The sequence below is a fragment of the Chiloscyllium punctatum genome, chromosome 34 (genome assembly GCF_047496795.1).
Source record: "Chiloscyllium punctatum isolate Juve2018m chromosome 34, sChiPun1.3, whole genome shotgun sequence".
NCBI classification, from domain to species: domain Eukaryota; kingdom Metazoa; phylum Chordata; class Chondrichthyes; order Orectolobiformes; family Hemiscylliidae; genus Chiloscyllium; species Chiloscyllium punctatum.
Window position 1 is genome coordinate 404,263 of NC_092772.1, and position 6,312 is coordinate 410,574.

General features: G+C 48.2%; 1 non-coding gene across 1 annotated transcript; it reads right to left on the reverse strand.

Moving 5' to 3' along the window:
• Positions 1-5,748: 5,748 nt before the first annotated feature.
• On the reverse strand, positions 5,749-5,830 carry trnal-aag (transfer RNA leucine (anticodon AAG)). The gene has a single exon. It is a non-coding gene; the product is annotated as a tRNA-Leu (tRNA).
• Positions 5,831-6,312: the final 482 nt, after the last annotated feature.

Genomic DNA, 6,312 nt, shown 5'->3' on the forward strand with positions numbered 1-6,312 from the left:
GGCCCAGCCAGGAACACTCAAACACTGCAAATGAATTAAACTAAGGTGATCACCCGGGGAGTTCCATCTACCTTCCAGTCCCTGGGGGGTGTGTCCAGGCATTATTCACCATGATCGTACCCATCTGTTACAGCCTGCAATCCTAACCACCAGTATCCTGAGATATATCAAGGATGTGAGAGGAGCCGAATTCGTTAATGACTGGCGATGGGAATGCCGTGATATGTCCTGTTCCTTCACATTTACGTTAGTGTGGTCCCTGTCAATGTCCCCTCTATCTCCACAACATGTGGGAGGGAATCATGATAACCCATCCAAATACCTTTGTGAATATAATTCTGATACTTCCGACTTCAAAGATCCCCATCCTAACTTTGTCACTTGGGATAATTGGAATCCCTCGCACCAAGCTCAATGCCCCACCGAAAGTGTCCTTGCAGCTGTCAATAACCCAGCCTTGGTGAGCTGCTGTAACTGACAGTGAGACATGTTAGTGTGGGTGTTCTCCTGGAACAAATATTTACACTGTTTGTCACTAATCCGGGATGGGACTTTTCTCGAGCAGTGAGGACTGCTGCCTTCAATTCATCATGGATGCCCCTCCCTCACTGTTGTCCCTCAGGGAGGGCTGAATGGCCTGGTGGACAAAGTCACATGGTGATTAATTTAATTTGTTTGTCAGCATCCAGTCCGTGTATGACAGACTGTCAGCCTGTCTCATCCAAAAATGTATCTGAGTTTGAGATAGGATCAAACAGAGTGGCCTTTTTGGTGCTGCCCACCAGCTGGGTGCCTGGAATGGCTGTTGTGTATGGAGTAAGACAATCAGCTGTCTGACACTGGGTAACCACAGGATTCCTGGAATCTGGGTCCGTCTGTGGGTCAGGGCTGAGGTTAAAAGGTTCAATTACCTTGGAGAAAGGCAGTGGGAGTCACCATCTGTGAGCGGGTGTGGATGTGTCAGTGTGGGGCCTGTCATTATCTCCCTGGGAAGGCATACATTATCCCATTCTGGGAGGAGTCCTGGTTCCCTAGGGATTGTATTTGCTCCTGGCACCTCCTACTAGGGCCTGATGTGTGTTGCTCCGTGTTGCAGGTGTACAGGACCCATGCAGCTGCTTGGAGCTCATACACTGTCCTTCCAGATTGTCAATGTAACCTGAGGCTGCCTCCCCATCCCCAGAGACCCTCCTTTCACTGGATTGGGCTCTTCCCAATTGGAACTGGAGTAGTCCCATGTGGGTGAGATTTTCCTGCAAGGTTCTGTCCTGCTCATTGTGGAGGAGACCTAGCTCTGTCACAGCCTGTAGGTTTCCCTGGGGTGACCGGATCCCAGCTGCCTTATCCCAGTTGGGGGTCCTCCAGGCTATTGTCAGTGGAGTGAGCTTTCCAGCTTCCCTCCCCAGTTCTCTATGGGCATCTCACCACAGCTCCTCTGCCAGAAATCCTTCGCTGCAAGGCCAGGCTGGCTTCCTGCCAAATTCTGCAGGACTGTTTCACATTTGTACCGGCTCTTGTTCGTATTGCTTTGGCCGCTTCTGGATGATGGGACACTTAGGTATGTTCATAGAGTTCTACAACATGGAGACAGGCTCTTTGGCCCAAACTGGTCCATCCACACTAACCCTGTTTCCCTGCACATGGCCCATATCCTTCCAATACGTTCCTCTCCATGTATTTGTCCAAGTGCATTTTAAATGTTATTAAATGTATCCTCCTTGACCACTTGCACTGGTAGTTCATTCCGTATGTGTACCACCCTCTGGGTAAAAGCATTGTCCCTCAGGTTCCCTTTTCATCTTCCCCTTTCACCTTAAACTGATGCCCTTTCATCCTTGATTCCCTAAGCCTTGGATAAAGACTAAGTGCATTCACCCTATCCATGCCTCCCATGATCTTATACACCTCTATAAGGACACCCCCTCAGTCACCTACACATGAAAGAAAATGTCCTTGCTTGTCCAACCTCTCTCTATATCTGTCTAGTTGAGTTCTGGCAAAATCCTTGGAAGTTTCTTCTGTACTCTTTCCAGTTTAATAACATCCTTTGTACAGCAAGTTGGGTAAAATTGAACACAATATTCCAAGTGCCGCCTCACTAACATCCTGCACAACTACAACAGACCTTCCCAACTTCGATATTCCATGCCCTGACTGGTGAAGGGCCCAGTGTGCCAAAAGCCTTCTTCACTGCCCTGTCTCCCTGAGTTCAGAGAGCCGTGCTCCTGGAATCCAAGGTCCCTCTGGTCCACTACACTCCTTCAGGCCCTAACATTCACCAAAAAAACCCTGTCTTGATGTGACTTTCCAAAATGCAAGATCTCGCCCTTGTCTGTATTAAACTCCATTTGCCATTTCTCAGCCCAATTCCCCAGCTGATCAAGGTCCTGTTGCAATTGCTGAGAACCTTCCTCCCTTAATTTAGTGTAATCTGAAATCTTTTTAATCATGCCTTAAAGATCCTCATCCAAATCATTGATATAGATAACAAACAGCACTGGGCCTAGCACTGACCAGCTCAGTGGCACAGTGGTTAGCACTGCTGCCTTACAGTACTGTCGATCTGGGTTCAATTACAACCTCATAGGATGGTCTGTGTGGGTTAGATTTCCGACAGTATGGAAACAGGCCATTTGGCCCAACAAACCACACCGACCTGCTGAAGAGTAACCCACCCAGAGCCATTCTCCCTACCAATGTTTACCCTTGACGAATGCACCGAGCACTATGGACAATTTCGCCTGGCCAATTCATCTGACCTGCACATTTTTGGAATGGAGAGGAAACCAGAGCACCCAAAGGAAACCCACGCAGACACAGGGAGAATGTGCAAACTCCACACAGTCACCCGAGACTGGAGTCGAACCTGGGTACCTGGCGCTGTGAGGCAGCAGTGCCAACCACTGAGCCACCATGCCACACCAACTGAGTTTGTACGTTCTCTCCATGTCTGCATGGGTTTCCTCTGGGTGCACCGGTTTCTTCCCACAATCCAAAGATCTGCAGGTCAAGTAAATTGGCAATGCTCAATTGCCGAGAATGTTCATGGATGTGTAAGTTGCGTGAGTCAGGGGTAAATGCAGTGTAATAAAGTCGGGGAATGGGTTTGAGTGAAATAATCTTCAGAGGGCAAGTAGACTTGTTGGGCCGAAGGGCCTGTTTCCACAGAGGAGGGATTCTATGATTCTATGACCGCTGAGGCACACCACGAGTCACAGGCCTCCAGTCTGACTGTTACCCTTTGCTTTCTACCATCAAGCCAATTGTGTACTCAGCTTGCCAACGCCCCCTGGATTCCATGCGATCTAACCTTCCAGAGCAAGGTACCATGTGGAACCTTACCAAAAGCCTTCCTGAAATCTGTAGAGTCTACATGTACTGGCCTGCCCTCGTCAAACTTCCTGATCACTTCAATAAAGAACGCTGACAAATTTGTGAGGCATGGTCTCCCATGCACAAGGCTTTACTGACTACTCCCAATCAAATGTTGTATTTCCAAATGCATGTCTATCTAATCTCTCAGCATCTTCTCAAGTAACTTACTTACCACGGATGTGAGGTTTACTGATCTATAGTTCCCAGTTTTATCTTTGCAGCCATTCTTGAATAAGGGTGCAGCATATGCTGTCCTCCAGTCTTCCGGGACCTCACCCGTGGCTAACGGTGAGGCGAAAAGATCAGCAGGGACTCCACAAGAACTTCCCTCGCCTCTTGAGGTGCTGTTGGATATGTTTGGTCAGGTCCAGGAGATTTATACACCTTCATACATTCTAATGCATTCAACACATCCTCTCCTGTGATAGGGACTGTCCCCAAGAGATGATCACTAACTTCCCCAAGTTCCCAAGCCTTCATGTCCTTCTCCAAGGTCAACACAGAGGAGAAATAACTCCTGTGATTCTGCACACACGTCCACTTTGGTCCTTGAAGGGTCCTATTTTCTCTCTAATTATTTTTTTTCCTTGGGTGGGGGAGATTGCAGTGTTGGGTAGGGATCAGTCAGGGAGGGGGAGATTGCAGTGTTGGGTAGGGATCAGTCAGGGAGGGGGATATTGCAGTGTTGGGTAGGGATCAGTCAGGGAGGGGGATATTGCAGTGTTGGGTAGGGATCAGTCAGGGAGGGGGATATTGCAGTGTTGGGTAGGGATCAATCAGGGAGGGGGATATTGCAGTGTTGGGTCGGGATCAGTCAGGGAGGGGAGATTGTAGAGTTGGGTCGGGATCAGTCAGGGAGGGGGAGATTGTAGAGTTGGGTAGGGCTCAGTCAGGGGTGCCACTTCTCGCACGTTGAATAACGACAGACACCTTCCAAATGAGCTCTTTCAGAGACGACTTTGGGGTACATTTGACAGACAGACTAGTTGAGGAATCCGTGGTGCACTGTGACACCAGCGCATCGGCTTCTTCCCTGTCTTTGAACCGAGCCGCCTGCGCAAGGAATGCAAATGCGGTAATGCTTTTCGTGGAAGGATCAGAAGGGGGTAACTCCACTCTCAAACAGAATGGCATATGATCAGAACCAGTTTGGAGAAAAACTTTACAATGCTTTGCACTGTAAGTAAATGGAATTGTATTGCATTGCACTATGAAAGAAGATTTATTCAAGCCAGCTCGAAGCCAGGTTTGCACATGGGAAATCAAGCAAGAAAGCTCCGTTCTTGTCCATGTAAAAGGCTGCAGTTGAAGAGCAAAGCAGTTTCTGCCCAGTCTCGAACTGGGAACCGTTCGCGTGTATGGCAAACGTGATGACCACAACACTACAGACACAAGCCTCGGCCCCCTGCCCTGCAGCTCAGTGGCATCCAGCACTGAAAGTTGAAGCCATTGTACCGTTCAACTTTCTGTTTCCATTAGCTCGTTGTTTAATGGGACTTGTTTAATTTTGGCGATGTGGTGAGCATGGACGAAATACACCGAAGTATCTGTTTCCACGCGGTGTACCCCAATAACTATGTGTTGCTTACTCCGGCTTTAAAGGATTACGTTTTTGCGGAGCTTACCATCGCAGTCTGTGGCAAAATCATTTAGTCTGTTCGACTGCTCACGGGAAAGGTAGCATTGTGAAACACTGCAGAACACAAACCAACCTGGAAAACCAAATGTATTTTCAGACACAGCGAGCATGAATGCTAATTGTGAGACAGTCCGGGGGCGTGAGCCATAAAGTAATCACACAACTAACAACAGGGCAATTCCAAACTACTCTTTCAAACATACTGGAGACTGAGTGCACCACCACTTCCCAGACAATGCTGCAAAGAGACAAAGAAAGATCATAATAAGAATGGGCCATAAAAAGTGAATTTCACCAATCACAGTCTCGATTAGATTACCTTTCCCTTCCGATGTCTCCAGGACGGAAATGACGGAAGTGGGAGAATTTCAGTAACATATGACACCGAAATACATTGGAATGATTTTCTCATTGGCCAGAAAACCAAATAACGACGAGTCGAGTCACCGTAGGACTCTGTTTCGCAACAGCGCTGAAATAACAGTCTCCATTCGGTTCCAGAAAAAGCTCAACTTGCCTGGAACAGAAAGCAACAGTTGAGCTGCTGGCGATTTTCCGCGCGGGAGGCGAACACGATCACGACAGCACAGACACTTTGGAAAATTCGGCACTTTCCCACACCGCAGTCAATTCCCCGGGAACCAAACCCATTTTCCTTCTGCTTTTAACAGAAACGCAGCAGGGATCGAAACAGCATTTTACCAGGCTGTGCCGTTGGAGCTGTTCAGCAGAAATGGCAGCGGTGGGATTCGAACCCACGCCTCTGTCGAGACTGGAGCCTTAGTCCAGCGCCTTAGACCGCTCGGCCACACTACCAGCCGGCCACGCCCCCTCCCCCCATTTTCTTGCACTTCCAATTGTGCTCCTGCATAACAACAGATGTAAACTCCCGTGAAAATGGTTCCATGATCCCTCTCCGACTCGCACAGCTGCTGGGATGTGCCCGTCTACAATATCAATTTCTCAGCAGTTAACGATAGCCCATCAATCCAGACAAAAATCACTGGTAAACTGAGTCTATCTTCTCAGACTGGATTCAGCTACAAATGTATTTGTGAGTGTGTGAGAATATATGATTGGGTCAAATTACCATCAGCTGCTTGACATTACTGCAATTCGGATTCTTGCTTTGCTAAATGATTTCACCCATTGCTCGAAACAGGACAACTTTCACGGTTACACCGAACATGAAACACACCGGACTACAGGGAAAATGCACAAACCTGAGCAGGCCGTGTCCCAAATCATACCGTGCAGCATAGTTTCAGTCACTGTGTCTGTTTTGCAGAATAAGGTCC